We start from the raw sequence: 18,902 nt of genomic DNA on the forward strand, positions 1-18,902 counted from the left end.
TGCTGCTGCTGCTGCTGCTGCTGCTGCTGCTGCTGCTGCTGCTGCTGCTGCTGCTGCTGCTGCTGCTGCTGCTGCTGCTGCTGCTGCTGCTGCTGCTGCTGCTGCTGCTGCTGCTGCTGCTGCTGCTGCTGCTGCTGCTGCTGCTGCTGCTGCTGCTGCTGCTGCTGCTGCTGCTGCTGCTGCTGCTGCTGCTGCTGCTGCTGCTGCTGCTGCTGCTGCTGCTGCTGCTGCTGCTGCTGCTGCTGCTGCTGCTGCTGCTGCTGCTGCTGCTGCTGCTGCTGCTGCTGCTGCTGCTGCTGCTGCTGCTGCTGCTGCTGCTGCTGCTGCTGCTGCTGCTGCTGCTGCTGCTGCTGCTGCTGCTGCTGCTGCTGCTGCTGCTGCTGCTGCTGCTGCTGCTGCTGCTGCTGCTGCTGCTGCTGCTGCTGCTGCTGCTGCTGCTGCTGCTGCTGCTGCTGCTGCTGCTGCTGCTGCTGCTGCTGCTGCTGCTGCTGCTGCTGCTGCTGCTGCTGCTGCTGCTGCTGCTGCTGCTGCTGCTGCTGCTGCTGCTGCTGCTGCTGCTGCTGCTGCTGCTGCTGCTGCTGCTGCTGCTGCTGCTGCTGCTGCTGCTGCTGCTGCTGCTGCTGCTGCTGCTGCTGCTGCTGCTGCTGCTGCTGCTGCTGCTGGTGGTGGTGGTGGTGGTGGTGGTGGTGGTGGTGGTGGTGGTGGTGGTGGTGGTGGTGGTGGTGGTGGTGGTGGTGGTGGTGGTGGTGGTGGTGGTGGTGGTGGTGGTGGTGATGGTGATGATGATGATGATGATGAGACGAGAGCCTCGGGTTCCGCCTCCGTCGAAACGTGGCTGCCATGACCGCGACCAGGATGCCCTGACACGGCGCCATAGCATCTACACGGGCCAAGAGAGTGTTAAACTGTACGTCAGTTTCCACATCTAGTTTCTTTGTTACGGTGCTTTTTACGGAGGTGGTGACTCGGAGTTTCGACATCGTTCATTGCGCCATTAGGTTTGTTCGACGTTTTTGTTTTACATAAATAATGTGACTGAAGTTAGGCTTTTTGCTCATATTCATTACTTTCAGCATGCACCTATATCCATTTGTTATGGCGCCGCACCTTCCGTGTACAGGTAATCAGGTCAAAAGGTTTCCTTTTCATGCAATAGAGGGTTTACAAAAGTACATCTGGCAACCGTGAGCGGCACCCTGATCCCGCGCTGGCCGCCATATTTTGTTCGCTCCATCCGTTCGCTCCGTGTCCGTCCGTCAGTGCTCGCCGTTCTGTTCGCGCTTTTCACGTTTTAACCTAGTGTGCTGTGCTTGGACCTCTGTTCGGTCCCTGGCGGTTTCTGTTAGAGACGCCTAGAAGCGTATTTTGACAGCCGAGACGTGGCGGGGCCCACCGGCTGCGCTGCCGAGCGCAGTTACAAATTGCTATACGAGTCGTGCATGCCCCCCCCCCCCCTCGGCAATCCGCAGCGTCATCCCTATCAAGGCACAGTATCCAGAGTTCTGTAATGTGGATTTGTTTTGTCTGTGCGCTTTTGCTGTGTACTTAAATGCCTATGAGAGATCATCGCGAGTTTGTTCGCTTGGTTTGCGCAATCTCCGTCGCTCATCCCACTGGAAGATACTTAATACGTGAAATGAGCGAGGATTCATTTTATTTTATGATAAAAGGATCATGCTTAATTTGATGTAAGTTGGACTGGCGCTTAGCATTTTCCTGCCCCTGCCGTCGACGCAGTAGTTGGCATTAGTCTCGGAGATAATCGAGGGCGGGCTGCGTAAAAAAAAAAAATGCCATGGTAATTTGTGCTCCCAGTGATTGAATATTGATTGGTGTGCGATAGGCGATGACGAGTTAATAAAATCTTCGTAAATAATTGATCAATTGATGAAATAAAGAAACAAAAAAATGAAAAATTGGAAAGTAAGGGTTTAAAGGTGTCAGAATGAAAAACCAGTGCTCTGTGATGCTAAGGAAGAAAATTTAGATTGTGTAGTTGATTAATTGAAATAATTGAAGAATGTGTTCAAAAGTGTCAAATTGCTCAGAATGGAAAGCCGATTGATTGTTGCTGACGCATGCATATTGGTGTATAAAAATATAAAACGTCAAATAAAATAAAAAAAGAAATGATAGAAATATAACATAACATACGTAACATAGAAATATAACATACATAACAACATATACTACACTTGTGTGTAGTATGTTACTTTTGATGAATTCATATTTCACTGCATTGTATTCTTTTCGCCCCTCCTGCTAGGGCCCAGTTAGGGCCTGCAGTATTTGGTAAATAAAATAAATAAATAGATAAAAGAGCTAAAATATAACACGCGAAGGAAAAAAACATCGTGCGTGTGTGTGTATGAGAGAGACACACTATCGCGTTATACCTTTAACGGCGGAGCTTATGTGACCCCCTAATTTTTCTATAACGATATGATATAATATAAATCTGATTTTATGAACACAGCCAGTTGCACAAAGCACAAACACTTTGCAGTGATGTGAGTTGACTTTTCAAATTTCTTTTCGTTTCAGCCGAGTTCTTCCTCCCTCGAGTTCCTCGAAGCTTCCGATGACAGCGCTTTCATATGAGATTACGGCTTCAAATGTTTACTTTCTGACAGAGGGAATAAACAAGAAATCGACATATTTAAAAATTCCAGTGAATTTCAGGTAGCTGTGAATTAGCGAACCATCGGGTCACTCGAAAAAACACAAAAGTGAAGCGCACGCTTTGTTATTTTATCGGCCTCGCTAGCAGGTATAAAACCTGAGCTGCGCGCTCTGAACGTGGACCGGTCGAAACGGGCTGTACGTGAGCATGTTACAACACACTAGTGGGATGTCATCTTTTCCTGCTTTTCTAGACGCCGCGGGTTTGGCAGCCGCTTGCTTTTGGAGCGCGAAACATGCACCTCGGGCGCACTAGACAACCGTATTGCTCTCTGCACCAAGCACTACCATTTCGTACGACTGTAAAAAGTAGTCTCGGTAATCATGCCCGTGTCTTAAACCAAATACAGAATGGTAAATATAACCTACGTACAAAATGTTTCAAAGAACGTATTTGCACAGTAGCATTCGTTACACATGCATTGCTCCTTCTCCCGTGTCCTCCATCGCAGCATAAGTTTATCCTTCAAGTTCACAAGGCTCCATAGCGCGCAAAACAATTAACCTTGCTGTTTTAGGTGATAGCACATTCTGTGAGCTAGCTCCCAGTCAGAGGGACGTGCAGTAATGCTTTACATGATGCAAGTGACCCCTGTAAAGCCGATTAGGACTGCAAACGAACGGTCGCATACACGCGTATACCTTGATTCCGTGCGCATCTATGACGGTGCGCTGGCTGCAGAAGGGCACGCAACAACATGCTGGCATCACTCCGAATAGAGCTTGGAGCTAACAGCGACTGCTGTGATGTTAAAAAACGAAACGATCGCTTGTGAGCATTCCAATGCACCTTTCGGTGCATGCACGGGTTCTACGAAGGCGCACTTTGACAGCGTACTCGATGGGAGGTGCGGGCGGACTGAGCAAAACATGGCCACCGCGCACAGTTTCTGTTTCTTTCACTAGATGGCGCTAACTTTTGTAAAGCCTCTATTGTAGAGACCAAGATCTGTTTACCTTGCACATATTAGTTCTTAACGTCGAGTGCACTCACTGCTGCGGAAAGTTCCGGACAGAAATGTTAGAGAATGGACGCGCACGACAGGGTGCTCGGAAAGTTGTCTTGTGAGCTCCAGAAAGATCGGTCGTGTGTGTGATCAATAGTCGTTCGGAGGTGCTTTTTGTTTTGTAGATAGATAAACTCTTGACTTGGAAGTGGTCGAAGTACCAGTCCAAGGGCCAAAACTTTTATTCGCCGCCAGAGTATTCGGGGTCCCTCTCCCCATGGATCCTTGCATGGCCCCACCGCGCTCGAACGTTCGTGTCTAGCCTGTGTGTAACATAGAAATTCGACCTTCTCCTTCACTGGTTACGTGGAGGCGAATTTTGCCTCCCAGTCCTCCAACGTCCAAAGTATCACCGATCCGTTGGGAATTAGGGAAGAAGACACCGGGGCGGGGTTGCTTTATAAACTTGGCAGAGAGGGCAGATGATGGGATAGCGATATAACAAGGTGGGCCGTGGGAAGAGTCCTCATCTGCAATCGTCACTAGATGCGCTGTCTCAGGGTAGGGGGTGTGGTAGCAAGAATGGTTGCCGTTCGGCGTGGGATAATGTGGTGAGCTCCGCCGGAGTTCAGCCTGTGCCGTTTCTCGGCCTTATAGGGTTGGGTAAGTACTTGTCAGAACTTTTGTAGTGCTTCCACCTATGTGGTCTTGCGGTTATGGTCCCACAAAGGGTGCATTTTTCGGGCCCGCGGATGGTCATAAAAAAAATTTCCGATATGGGATGTAAGTTAGGTGTGCATACTTGTAGGTCGATAGCGGAAGGGCGGATATCAAGATGTTTTGCGTGTATCAACATTTACACGGCGCCGCGAGGCTTATATGGGCCTCAAAATGGGCTTCACCTGAAAACCTGATGAAAAGATATCTTCTAGAATTACAAAACGCATACGCGCAACAGGTATCCTATTAATCCTTTCTGTATAGCAAAAATTGTTAAACTGGCTTCATTAGCACCGGACTTCCCTGCCATCTAAATTGATGCTCCTGCTCTCCCCTCTCAATTTAACGCGCACCAGCGCGCAGGCAAACACCAATAAACCAAGTCGCGACGGCATTCTCATCACTCCCCGTCCCAACCGCGGCACTTGGAAGCGTTCAATGAGTGGGCGCACCCAGCAACCCCAATGACGTCACCGGCGAGGGAGCGCGTGGGGAGGTGTCGCCTTAATCGGTTGCTAGCGGTTGCCAGGAGCACTGCTTAAATGTTTTTTGTTTTGTAAATTATAAGCTCCACGCAACGATTTGACTCCAGTATCCACAAAGTTCATCTCGGTAGATTTCTCGCATTAGAATTTTACCGCAATTACCGTTTCAAGTGACCTAAGACATTTGGGGCTGGCCTCAAGCAACCTGCTTTATATTGTACCATAGTTTATACCGGGTGTCCCAGCTAACTTGAACCAAGGGGTACAAAATAATATATTTGAGGTAGGTCAGTGAAACTAATTGCATTCAATTGCCAGCCTGCTTGCGCACTACAGGCAATTTTTTGTTTTGCAATTACTTAATTAGCTAATTATGTTAATGTATTTAATTTATTAAATATCGACTTTAGGCCAAACATGTAAATTGGAAAGTTGTAGAGCACCTTCAGAAACCCCCATTTCATTAATTGCGATAAAGAAAGTCTCACGTGTAACTTTTTTTCCGGGCTCAGAAGAAAGCCCGCGAAATACAAATAATACCACGTGACTAGTGCACTTGTGCGCCGCGATTGTGGTGCCCTCAGTCGTGATTTGAGGGAACGAAATCAGCTGTGGCCGTGTCTTCTTGGCCCCGTTAAAACGGCAGGCCGATATGCCTGCGATGGCTTCTTCGCCCGCGTCAGACAGCCGGCCCACGTGACGGTGCAGTAGCAGTGAGAACGGCGAGCCGACACCACCGACATTCTAACAAGGCCTCATTCTCTCCCATTAGCTACCGTCATGACAAACGAATGAGCGATAAGGTATCAGCCACTGAATCTGCGCATAAAGGATTGGGTAAAGGGGCGAGATGACATCATGTGACTCGACTAAAATTAGCGCTGCACCTTCATTTGCCGGTTCTTTATCGCCATCTCCCTGTCGTGATGTAGGCTGCTGCGGTGCGCAGGCCTGGCCAAAATCGCGGTGGCGACGGGCGAGCTCGAGCTCGCTCGAACCATCGCCAACATTTCTGCCTGCCGCTGCAACGGGACCATCGGGTCACGGCCGCAGCTTATGTCGTTCGCTCAAGCCACGACTGAGAGCACCACAATCGCGGCGCACATATGCGCTAGTCACGTGGTATTATTTGTATTTCGCGGGCTTTCTTCTCAGCCCGGAAGAAAAGATACACGTGAGATTTTCTTTATCGCAGTTAATGGAATAGGGGTTTCTGAAGGTGCTCTACAACTTTCCAATTCACATGTTTGGTCTAAAGTCAATATTTAATAAATTAGAAAAATTAACATAATTAGCTAATTAAGTAAATGCAAAACAAAAAATTGCCTGTAGTGCGCAAACAGGCTGGCAGTTGTATGCAATTGGTTTCACTGACCAACCTTAAATATATTATTTTGTAACCCTTGGTTCAAGTTAGCTGGGACACCCGGTATATATTTCTCCATTTTTATTTTTGCCTACCCTGTCCTTTCTTCCTGTCGCTCACCTCTATGATTTCCTCTACCGCTTCCTCATTCCCCCTTCATTTTCACCGCCTCAGATCAGGTGCTTCAGATATCAGATAGCAAATACCGGGGCTGGCAAACAACTTTCCTTGCTTTTTGATATCCAATAATAACCATATACGTTCATTTCAGGGCCCCTTTATACTCCTATTTTATTGTGCAGCCCCAGAGCGAACAATCGGTCTTTTTCCATTAGCGGAATCTTCTTCCGGTCGCCAGGCAATGTACGGTTGACGTGATTGATTACCCAGACATTGTGAGAAATGTCGTTCACAATATTGTGGTAGACTTATTCTCCAAGCAGTAGTTGAGTGGCTGGCAGTGCAAGCCACAGTGCAGGGCTGGTCTCTTGCCTATCCTGAGCAGAGACGCATTAGTCACCTGTGAACACAGCGTGAGCCCCCCCCCCCCCCCCTTCCCCTCTCCTTTAACCCATACGCTGATGAACCTGGCCGTGTCTTCTTGCTTGAGGCAAGCTGGGAAGGGGGGCACATGCAATGTGTGCATTCCGAAGGCTTAGAAGATGCTATCACTGCACGCAATTATTGTGCAGCAGTTCGCCGCGTCGATGAAGCGAGGGACGTCGTTTCGCCGAAAAGAACATAAACCGAACTGCTCCCCCCTTTACGCGTGGCATACCAGCGAAAATGGCGGCGGAGGAGGCATCGCACATGCGCAGTAGTACTACTCGAAAAAGGTTCATTCGTCGCGTCTGGTATTCTCTGCCAGGTTCAGAGTTGTTATTGCGGCGTAATGAATCGCGGGGTCTAGCAGCAGTGCTTCGACTGCGTCAAGTATAAGATAAGAGTGTTGAGATTAAGTGAGTTAAGTAACGATGTGAGATTCAAGGATCACTTTAATGTAAAGTTAGCTTTGCATCTGACATCATCAAGAACATTTCTGCGAAAGCGCTTTTGGCTGCATCATCTGCGCCAAACTGCACAACGTATCAACATCCTCAGTCACAAAGGATGGCAACCAGGTTTCATCATAAGGCATCTGCATTCGTTCTTTTTAATATTGGTCAAAAACATTTTTTCAGGGTAGGCAACAACTGTCGCGCCAAATTTATTTTGTGAACGACGCAGCCGAAAGAATTGATACGCGAGACCTGCTTTTCGATGGCCTTGAATGCGAGGCGACAGCGAGCTTCATAAACGTAGCAGGACTCGAACGAGTAAAATAGCAAGAATAAATTGCGCTGTGCCATAAAAAAGTACAAGGATAGGAAAGATAATGAAGACTTCCGAAGTAACTGATTAAACCTTAAACACTGAAGATGGGCGTTGCAGTTAGAATGAATGCATTTATATCAAAGAAGGGAGCATGACCCTAAGCAGTATTCATTTATGGAGAAAAGTAACAAGTAGCCTTTGCTGTGCCTGACGCATAGTGCAACGATCTCGTTGAATACTCGAAGCTTCCAGTAGATGACGAAGCGAGGAACGACTGCTAATCGAAAGTCTACCACGAGGGGTAAACCATCACACAGGATTTGACACTTTCGCAACTCTGTATTATAAGGAAGCAGGGACGTTGAAATAGGCTTGACAATGTCTTGAGAAAACTTAGAAATACTGGACTGCCTAACCTACTGCGGCGTATCACGTTCTGCTGCGGCGCGAGAAGCTGAAGCGTGATGATCGAACAATGCTTCTTTTTGGTTTCCGTGTATTATGATAATGAGACCAAGAGAAGGCTGTCCAGTTCACAAATGTGTCAGATCATTACTGGAGAAATTTGCGAAGCTACAACAGCTGCGGCTCCGTCTGCTTTGCTTGTAGAATCGAAAAATGGTTGGAGAAGGCAAAAACTGAATATGAAAAACGCAAGTAAGATATACCATCTTACTTTTTTTTCTGAAAGCCTACATCCCCACACACGTCTCGCCTCGAGTAAAAGAAGTTACCTAGAGCTCTCTTTAAAAAAAATTGAAGCGCGCCTGCCTCTACCAGTGTGTTCATTCTAATGTGATCGTGAAGGTTGCATCCGCTGATATGAAAGCCTCTAAAGCATTGAGCAGATGTGAAGGAATCGACCCATTACCCTTCGCTGTCACCATGTCGGTGGAATTTATTTCTTACTCGCAAGGCAGCGGGCAAATGAAAGGCTCGATATCTTCTTTGGTAGTTGTGTCCTATGTCGCACTACCTATTGTCTTTTTTTATCAATCTAGGCGGTATAAGTATGCCATCTTGCTTCATCGACAGTGCTCGCTTTTTCACCTCAGGTCAAACTCACGGGCCCTAATCAGTGACGAAACTAAAGAGGGAAGTGTGCAGAGATAACATTTACTGAGTATCATTCGCAATGTCCTTTTTTTTTTTTTGTATTCGTTCTCTCTCGATAGGAGAAGGCCTGCTCAATAGCATTTCGTTTATCCATATGCATTCTGTGCCAGTTATATGGCACAAGCGTTTTGCCTGGGCGTTGAAGTAGTCACATTTTCAGCTACGCTGCTGCATGAAGACCCATGCAGTTTCAGTATATATACTGGTTCGCTCATTAACCGCTTCCTGCATTGCTTGTACTATTTCTGCGTGTGCCGTTATTCGTAGGCCTTCAAAACTCTTCAAGCTAGCTTCTTTTTTGAAGTTAGATGCTGGCTGCTGCAGCGCTCGTGACACGTTTGCCAGTGTGTTCAAGGCGCAGAATTAAGCACTGCTGTACGCATAATCATCGACTCTTTAAGGCAGCTTTTCTCGCAGTTATTTGCACAGAATTGGGAACTACAGCTTGCATCAGTGTATCGTGATCGCAATTCCCAAAGCTACTCACGCGTTAGGACTATGGCGAGCCCACCTGTAGCTCCTAACACCGCCAATATGTTTGGCAGGGGGAATATTCTGCCGGCAGTTTTAAAACGCCAACGCTGATCGCACGCATATTTCTTTTCTCATCTCATCGAACAATGTGACTAAATAAAATTAGCGCTCTAAACAGCGCTTCACTTGTACTGTGAACAAGATTGTCCGCGTTTATGGCAAGAGCTCCTAGTAAGTTGTTGCCGTATATTCGGTAGTGTGCAAAAAAGTAGCAGGGTTTCACATAAGGTTAAACCGAGTTAGACGCTCGAACGCGCGGTTTAAGTCTTCGTTAGGGACAGGAGAAGGACACTCCTCACTCGCCATCCTGGCGTAGTCTGACGTGCCGTAGCAATGGACCTCTCCCTGTATGCAAACAATGCGACGTCACAGAGGCATGTGATGAGGGAGGCGCGCTGGGCGGTGGGCAAATGCGTCCTTCCAGCCGGGTCTCCCTGCTGCAAGGCGCGTCGGGGGAACGTAGGCCACAGGAGAGGTCTATTGCGCGCTGCGCCTATGCAGGCAACGACTGTCGGCGCCACACGAGCGAGACAATCCTGTTGACCGTCGACACACTTATTAAAGGCATTGCCTGCGCCCCCTCCCTCTCTTTCGGACCCGCGATACGCCCCTCAGTTGGCGCTTGATTACGGGTGAGCTTTTGCTCCTTGGTTTGGCAAGGTCACAATTAAGGTCAACCCACGCAGATCCTGAAGGTGCGGTTAACTTCGTGAACTGGTGCATTCCACTAAAAGCAGAAGCCGTAAAAATGATTTAGAGTCAGTGGAAAGACTGCGGAGGGGTGTGGTACAAATATTGCAATCTAAGTGAAAGCAGTGTGGACGAATGCCACAAAAGTAATGTACTCGGTGTATAACCTAACACATAGCGAGTAGATTATATCGATCGGCTTTGTTGTAATTTTTTATCTTTTTTGGAGGCGAAGAGCACCGAGAACAAGTGGGGCGCAATAAACGCAGAGGTGCTGCGTGATTCGTTAGTGACATGTTTCTTATTCCTTTACCAACATCTGAGGCCCTCGTGCTGGAGCTAGTAGCGTTCCCCTGTTAATTTCGCTTATTCCCTTTAGTTTAGCGACCTCAGCAACCGTGCAATTGGTGAACAGATGCTCGCAGATTAAACTGCCGATACCTGGTGTGATAAGAACCACGTACACTATTGCTGCCTTACTTATCCTAACTTTAAGTGTTCAGATCGATATATTCAGTAAACTTGGACAGATCAGTACAGCTCACCTATGAGCATACGGATATAAGTGAGTTGTAAAGAAGAAGATGATTCAGCGCCCACGCAAACGACGACGAAGACGGCTCAGTTCCTGGCCGATCAGCTGGCGCGCGCACTCGAAGCTCGGACTGTCTTGTTCGGACGAGATTGCGCTTTTACGATCGTCGTGTGTCACCGGTCGCCGTCTCCAGTCCTCCGAATAACCCCTAATAAACCCCTCTTCAGAGTGTTCAAGTTCGAACGTTAACGACAAAACATGGCGAAGCTGATCTTAAGCGATGATGGCGTAAGGATCCCGCGTCACAGAAAAGCCAGGGTCGGCGTTGTCGTGGTTACAATGCAGAAATCTGCCGGAAGCAAATAAAAATAGTCATCCACAACAACAGCGCGACAGATGGAACATAGAAGAACGAAAGATAACGCAGAGCGCTGTTCTATGTCCCGTCTGTCGCGCTGTTGTTATGGATCACCGTGCACACCAACTCGCCCAACAACTGGTATAGTCAAAAATAGAGTTTTGCAAACCCAAGGAATTGGCCTCGTGGTTACACGCATGTGATTTCTAATCATAATTATGTCGCAACCATTTCTTATGCAGCGTTCAGGGCGGTGTCATTCCATTTCACTCCTACAAGGTGAGAGCCTTTAGCAGCTCATGAATGGCGTCTGCAGAAAGTGTGCGCAGAAACTGCGCGAGGTCTGTCCGCTATATTCTGTGGGATTCCTCTGGATATCGGTGGTGTCCCTGTATATAATAATCAATAGTTATAGTTAGCGGTAAATAATGATAGTCAGTATATGAGAGTCTTCCTCCCTCTCTATTTCGGTAGAGAAAGCGAGAGAGCAGCTCTCACAGAAAAAGGGTCATTCTAGAGAGAGAAGAGAGACTCCTCCCTCTCTCTTCTCGTTTCTCTTTTCCTCCCCTCATCCACTTCCTCCTCTGCCTGCTTCCCTCCCTCTCCCTCAGAAAGAAACAGAGAGAATGTAGAAAGTGAGGAGAGAAGTAGAGTATATCTCTCTTTCTCTCTTCTTTTCTCTGTCGAGGAATCAGGGGCGATCTCTCTTTCTCTCTTTCCACTTTCACTCCTACCTTCCCCCCTTCCCTTACGGCGCGGTTGCGGTGTCCACAGAAAACAAGTGAGACAGTTACCGCGTCTTTCCCTTCCTATAAATAAATCAGCTCCGAGGATCGCAGCAGGATGGCCAAACAGCTTTCGCCTTGCAGCACGTAAGCTGACGTAAGTGCTCCTCTGAAAGATTTTAGCATGGATTTGAGTGTCAAGTTGGAGGCTAGTTTGCAATATGGATCCGAACCGACATGCGTGTACCTCAGATAAGAGTAGGTGTCCACTGAAGAGTGAGACATACAGCGCCTTCCTTTCTTCAAAAACCAAATTAAACAAGAAGTATACGAAAATTCGCATAATGAATATAGGTCTACTTACGTCACGCGTACTCTTCGGACAAAGCTTGAGTGTCTTCCGTACTTTATCGCATTATAAACATGTCACTGTCATCGCGTAGCAAATTAAACGCCGACACTAGTGTTGCAAGAATGTTTAATGCTCCGCTTCTCAAGCTACGGAAAAACACAGAAAAAAAATATGGCAGAATATTCTCCGTTTCATGGCACATGTCGTAACCTAATTAGGAACTATTCTGCCATAAAAATAGGAATTTTTGACGCAGCATGAATAATTCATTTCAGGAATTAATGCTTGCAGTTCAAAGTCTAACAAACCAGGCGGGCTTAATGCTCCAGCCGCATGACCATAGGACAGTGCGTGCGCCTAGCTGGTCTTGCTGATCACAGACTGCTGCTAAGACTACTTCAGTTGACAAGCATTGTAGAAATAAACACTCGTCTTATATTTAGTGGAGGTACGTGCGGGTACGATGAATCCTCTCGCCCTGGAACTCCACAGCCGTCCGTTACCACCTCCTGCAATGTCTGAAGGAATCAATCACCAAGCTATTCAAGTGGGCTCGGCCGTCCTTTTTGCCGATTCTCTCCACCAGCGAGACCCCGCCATCTTGAGCCGCACTGAAGATCATGACATTGAGAATTGGCTAATAATCCCATGAGCAGCTGAGCGCTTAAAACAAAAGGGGCACGGAAACTAAACTAAAAAAAGGGAGGGATTTTCTATCTCAACGGCGTAGCGAATCTGTGGTTTCGGTACTACGAAGCGGACATTACATCATGGTCCGTGTTCAAAGCCAACTTCTCTGATGTTCTCGGCCGTTCGGGTATTAGAAAACTCCGCACTAAACAGCGCTTGCGGGCGCTGTCTCAAAAGGTCGGCGAGAATTTTACATTTTATCGAAGATGTCGGCCTGTGCAAGCGCGTTAACGCGCAGATATCAGAGGCCGAAAATATCAAACACATTCGAAAAAGAATCAATGATGATGCCTTTCAGATGACTCTAGCGGGAGACATGTGTACCATCGCAGAAATTGTCAGTGTGTCAAAGTTCGGATGAACTACACGCAAGTAGAGGGCCCTGACTGGCGAGCACACTCTGTACACTAGGTGGCTTGCTGGCCTGACAGATGCATGTCAATATTCTTCGCTATTGCCACAGATCAAGACCCTCAATTGGGAAGAGGTGCTCGATAGCTGTCCCTAATTTGCCGCAATCAAGAGCCTTCCCCCCACCTGGCTGCCAGTCTAAACCAGTTTATTCAAGAACAAGTAGCTGAAACTCTTCCCCTAGCCCTTCAACACGTGCCTCTCGCAGCACCGTTCACATATGCTGCTGTTGCTTTCCGACTACCACTTAGATATGCTGTGACTCGACCAACCACCTATGTTCACCCTTCTGGTGCCGCTCGAGAACCTGCACAGTTTATGCGACCGCCCGCTCAACTGACAAACTCCTGGCGCACGGCCGGCAACCGTCCCGTCCCACCGTCTACTTCAGCGGCTTGCCAGGTCATGTGGGTCGGAACTGTCATCGACGCATGAGCGTCCCTCGTCCGCCTCTTGATGGCTCCAGCTACTGGGACCAGTGCCAGTGCTCCTCTCCTGCTGAGCCGTCCCAAACTCATCCACTGTCTCATGAGCACGTCACCTCTGGTCGCCGTTCACCTTCCCCGCATCGGCGTTCCATTTCTCTGATGCAACGTCATCCCTCAGCAACTCAAGAAGAAAACTAGGTGCGACAGGCCCTGAGGCGAGAACTGCGCTGTCGTAAAAATTTGAAAGATCTCGTATTACTGCAGCTCATTCAATTGATCTTTTCGTGGAGAGTGTGTCTGTGATGGCGCTTGTCGCTTTTCCGCTCTTTTAGAAAAATGAAGACGCATACTAAATTTGCTGCGAGAGCAAATCGTGACTTAATATGCTAATAAATTTTGTTGCATATTGTAGAACTACCTTCCCACCGGGCTCATGGTCAAGTTTTAGAGTGGTAAAAAAATTGAATCTATGAACTGAACTGTTTTCTCTTTGCTCACTAACGTGTGTTTAGGTTCGCCCTCCTTACAATGTTTTGCCGAGACCAACTTCTCTCTACATGCTGGTGACTGACACAGACGAAAATTTCTCTCTCTCCCCAAACATTTTTCATATGAGGAGAGAACCTGATTGCCATATGCCTCAGCACTCTGAAATTAAAGGAAATATAACTAGTTAGATGGTTGAAAAGGCACTATAAGCTTCATCGCCATGGAGAGGCCTGAAGATCTCCATTCAATCACAGCGGCCTAGCTCTTCACTAAATAATTGCAATGTGGTGGGATTTGTTAACGCGAAAGCGTTACTTCGCTATGTTCACAAATTTCTGTCCGCAGACCGCGTCCACAATATCGTGTCCGCAGCGGTTGCGAGTAATTGAGAAGTGGTAGATGTTAATGAGTTTTTCCTATCGGTAGAGGCTGACGTAATGTTGCTGCCGAAAAGATAATTAGGCCAATAACGTGATTAGGTCATTATTAGAGGCAAAACACGCAAGATCGTGTTCATTGGGGATTTGGAGCCGGCACGCTTGCCGACATGCAGCTTACATCGCTTCTGTTGCTGCAGGTTGCTGGCGCCCTTGCAGCGGAGCTTGTTGAGTTCGGTGTCGACCGAAGAGGACCGTCGGCTGTTCTGGGTCTTCCATCGTTTGCGGCGTTGCCGTGGGTGGAAATGACAGCCGGTGGAACGATTCCTTCGACCATTATCAGCAACGTACTGCTACGGAACGGGACTATCTACAGGGACCGTCATCAAATCAACTTCAACCAACGGAAGCCACGTGACACGGACCAACCGTACTTAAACGAGCGACACACTGGCTACGTGGGATTTGGAGCCGACACGCTTGCCGACATGCAGCTTACATCGCTTCTGTTGCTGCAGGTTGCTGGCGCCCTTGCAGCGGAGCTTGTTGGGTTCGGTGTCGACCGAAGAGGACCGTCGGTTGTTCTGGGTCTTCCATCGTTTGCGGCGTTGCCGTGGGTGGAAATGACAGCCGGTGGAACGATTCCTTCGACCATTATCAGCAACGTACTGCTACGGAACGGGACTATCTACAGGGACCGTCATCAAATCAACTTCAACCAACGGAAGCCACGTGACACGGACCAACCGTACTTAAACGAGCGACACACTGGCTACGTGGGATTTGGAGCCGGCACGCTTGCCGACATGCAGCTTACATCGCTTCTGTTGCTACAGGTTGCTGGCGCCCTTGCAGCGGAGCTTGTTGGGTTCGGTGTCGACCGAAGAGGACCGTCGGCTATTCTGGGTCTTCCTTCGTTTGCGGCGTTGCCGTGGGTGGAAATGACAGCCGGGGGAATGATTCCTTCGACCATTATCAGCAACGTACTGCTACGGAACGGGACTATCTACAGGGACCGTCATCAAATCAACTTCAACCAACGGAAGCCACGTGACACGGACCAACCGTACTTAAACGAGCGACACACTGGCTACGTGGGATTTGGAGCCGGCACGCTTGCCGACATGCAGCTTACATCGCTTCTGTTGCTGCAGGTTAGTCGTAATTATCCAACTCTGCTTTGTAGATTATTGATTGCTCTGCAGGCTCCACGTCCCACTTGTGCTGTGTCTGTTTGTCGTAAACGAACATCGATAAGGCTTTGTAGCAAACGTTTTCGTCTTTTTGCGCATAGGGCTCTGTACCTAGCACTGTTATTACTGCTTTCAGGTGATGTTGAGTTAAATCCCGGCCCACTGGATGCCAGGGAGCTAGAACTACTTAAAGGTTTGCAAGAAGGTCAAACTGCAATATTGAGTAAACTAGAGAGCATTGACACTAGGCTAGCAAAGCATGAAGCAATGATGGCAGAAATTAACAACAAACTGCGAGTGACAGAAGGCCAGATTGCAACGCTACACGATACAGTAAGCAAACAAGAGAGCACCATCACAAACATAACAAAAGAAGTTAGAAGACTGCATGAAAAACACGTCGACTCAGAAAACAGAAGCCGTCGAAATAACCTAGTCTTTTATGGCATCGACGATGACAAATCTGAGACGTGGGAACAGTCCGAGGATTTGCTCAAAAGTGTTTGTAAAGATAATTTAGGTTTAGAACTGCACTCAGTAGAAAGAGCGCACCGTATAGGTCGCTATCACGAGCAGAAGAAAAGGCCGATTATTGTCAATTTCGCCTCCTACAAAGAAAAATCCAATGTTATTTCCAGTGCTAATAAGTTCAAAGGAACTTCATACAGCTTTGACCAAGACTACTCATCCGAACCAAGAGCTATTCGGAAACTTCTTTGGGAATATGCCAAGGCCAATAAAGCGGGAGAAAACAGTCGCGTCAAATTAAGCGCCTATAAATTAGTTGTAGATGGCAAGATGTTTAGGTGGGACAAAGAGAAGAAAGAAGTTCCATTCATCAAAAATAAATGACCAAGACACAGGAAAAGAGGGCGTGACAAATTTGATTTGACTGCGATAACAGTCAATTGTAGAAGTGTCGTAAACAAAGTTGACGACCTTGCTGCTCTTATCAGTTCTGTACAAGCCGATTTAATCTTTGGAACCGAATCTTGGCTGGATTCTTCTATCAAAGACAGTGAAGTGTTTCCGCATGACTTCGTTGCTTATCGGAAAGATGGGTCCCGTATGGGTGGTGGCGTCTTTCTCCTAGTTAGCCGCTCTTTAAACTCATCTGAACTAGATACAGGCCACGACGATATAGAATCCGTGTGCTGTAAAGTAACAATGCCAGATTATTCATCATTTGCCGCCGGAGTGTTCTACCGGCCCCCAAACTCGTCTATGACCACGCTGAAGATTTTACAAGAAATGATTTCCGAAGCCTCTTGTCATACTTTACTGCTAGCAGGTGACTTTAATTTGCCCGACTTGAAATGGCATGACGGAGCTTGTGAGTATGCAGCTGGTGGAAGCTTAAACTTGGAAATGAAAAGTATTGTAGATTCATTCGGTTTAACGCAGTATGTGACTGAACCTACTCGAGGAACTAATATATATTGGACTTATTTTTATGTAACTCGCCAAATATGGTAAAGCTAGTGAATGTCATTCTTGGAATAAGTGACCACCATGCTGTAGTCGCAAGTATTAAAACTAAAAGTAGCAAACAAACAAAACACGTGACCAGGAAAGTGTACCTATATGATAAAGGGGATTATGCCAGCCTGTCAATGAAGCTTTTCGATTATTTACCGGTCTTTGAATGCCTCTCTGGTGATTGTGACGTTCATGAATTATGGATTAATTTTAAAGAAAAACTAAAGGAACTTAGCGATGCCTACATTCCCAGTGTCGAACATACCGGACTTAAACCGCATATGAAACCATGAATGACTACGCGTATCTTAAAAATAGTTAGGAAACGAAGGCGGATATTTAAAAATTATCAGAAAACTAAAAGCATTCGTCACTTTGAAAATTTGCGTGCTGCAACCTCTGAGTACAAACGGAATATAAAGGATGCAAATGGACGCTATTTTGAAAAACTTGGCAGAGAAATAAAATTGAATGCCAAGGCTTTCTAGACGTACATGAAAGGATACGGAGCAGATCCAAGGGCAGCGAAATAGTTTTTAATAATGAGGCGTTATTAGATGATACTGAAAAGGCTACTAGCTTGAATAACTACTTCCGGTCGGTATACTTACCAAAGCACAGCTGCAGTCCTTTACATCAAATAAGTGCTGTTCAGGCTATGAAACCAGTAGAGCTATCTGTGAATGGAATCAGAGCACTAATAAATAAAATTAACGATAATAAGGCAAGTGGACCAGATAGCATTTCTCCTCGAATTCTAAAACGTTGTGCTGAACCTATTTCTCTTTATCTCTATGTAATCTACAACAAGTCGCTATCTTGCGGTGCCCTTCCAGATGATTGGAAAATTGCACACATTGTTCCCATTCATAAGGGGGGGTCAAAGAAAGAAGTCGCCAACTATAGGCCTATCTCACTTACATCCATACCGTGCAAAGTAATAGAACACATTTTATATAAAGAGATAATAACACACTTATCGGCAAACAACTTACTGGCTTCAGAACAACATGGGTTCCGTAAGGGCTTATCTTGCACGACACAACTTATTGAATTTTATCATGACCTTGTATTCAATCTTGACAAGGGTGGCCAAATCGATTGCGTTTTCCTGGATTTTCATAAGGCATTTGATACTGTTTCGCACCCATTGCTTTTAAGAAAACTTGCTGCATTAAATATTAATCCTACAATACTTGCCTGGATCGAAAGTTATTTATCTTCCCGCCGACAGTGCGTGGTATTAAATGGAATGAAATGTAGTTTTGTAGATATAACATCAGGTGTTTAGGACCACTTTTGTTCTTAATATATATAAATGACATTTGTTCCGGAATCAATTCCAGTGTACGGTTGTTTGCCGATGATTTTGTTTTATATAGACAAATTAGAAATCAAGACGACGTTGCCCAGTTACAAAGTGACTTATCATGTGTTCTTGAATGGTGTTCTAAACGAAAAATGAAGTTAAATATAAAAAAATGTGTTCATGTTACGTTTGCACGTAAAAAACATAAGTTGGCCTCACAGTATAGCATCAGCGGTATTGTAGTGACAAAAAGTGGCGCATAAATACTCAGGTGTGACACTTACCGCCGACTGTTCATGGAATACACATGTGGATACCGTAGTTGCAAAAGCCGCCAGGACCTTAAACTTTATACTGCGAAATCTGAAACATGTGCCGCCTTGTTTGAAATCAATAGCCTACTTAGCATACGTTCGACCACTGCTCGAATACGCTTGTGCCGTATGGGACCCTTGGCAAATAACACTCAGCAATAAAATTGAAAACATTCAAAATAGAGCAGCAAGGTTTGTCCTGTATCGGTACTCGAGAACTGATAGCTGCACCGTCATGAAAAATGAATTAGGATGGGAAACCCTCTCCTCTCGAAAAAGGAAATTAAGACATAAACTGTTGTACCAAATTTACCACAACAAAACAGGCATTCGAAAGGAAATATACTTACATAGGCCACATTATGTTTCTGCTCGCACAGATCATTGT

The sequence above is a fragment of the Amblyomma maculatum genome, chromosome 4, assembly GCF_055883805.1.
Source record: "Amblyomma maculatum isolate TAMU_Amacu chromosome 4, ASM5588380v1, whole genome shotgun sequence".
Classification (NCBI taxonomy): domain Eukaryota; kingdom Metazoa; phylum Arthropoda; class Arachnida; order Ixodida; family Ixodidae; genus Amblyomma; species Amblyomma maculatum.